The sequence below is a fragment of the Scomber scombrus genome, chromosome 23 (assembly GCF_963691925.1).
Source record: "Scomber scombrus chromosome 23, fScoSco1.1, whole genome shotgun sequence".
Classification (NCBI taxonomy): domain Eukaryota; kingdom Metazoa; phylum Chordata; class Actinopteri; order Scombriformes; family Scombridae; genus Scomber; species Scomber scombrus.
In genome coordinates, this window is record NC_084992.1 from 17,223,102 (window position 1) to 17,223,419 (window position 318).

Consider the following 318-nt stretch of genomic DNA (forward strand, 5'->3'; position numbering starts at 1 on the left):
ATTTCGAAAATCCTCCAGAAATCTCTGGGTTCATCCCCATTACTGCCACACAGACTCAAAGGAATCCAGGATTGTCCCTCAAAGGTTTATCTCTTGACGGAGGAAATACAGATCCTGTCTCTTTGCTGTATTCTACATACTGTGTTTCTAACATCTTTTAGTGTGTGTCTTGTTGTTGTGTAAGTGCCTCTATGTATCTACTGTAGGGATGCAAGTGTCCTCACGTGTTCCTGGTGGTGTGTATGTGTGTGTGGGGAGTATTTGGGGTGTCTGTGTGTGACTATGTGTGTACATATGAGTGTGTGTGTGTGTTCATGT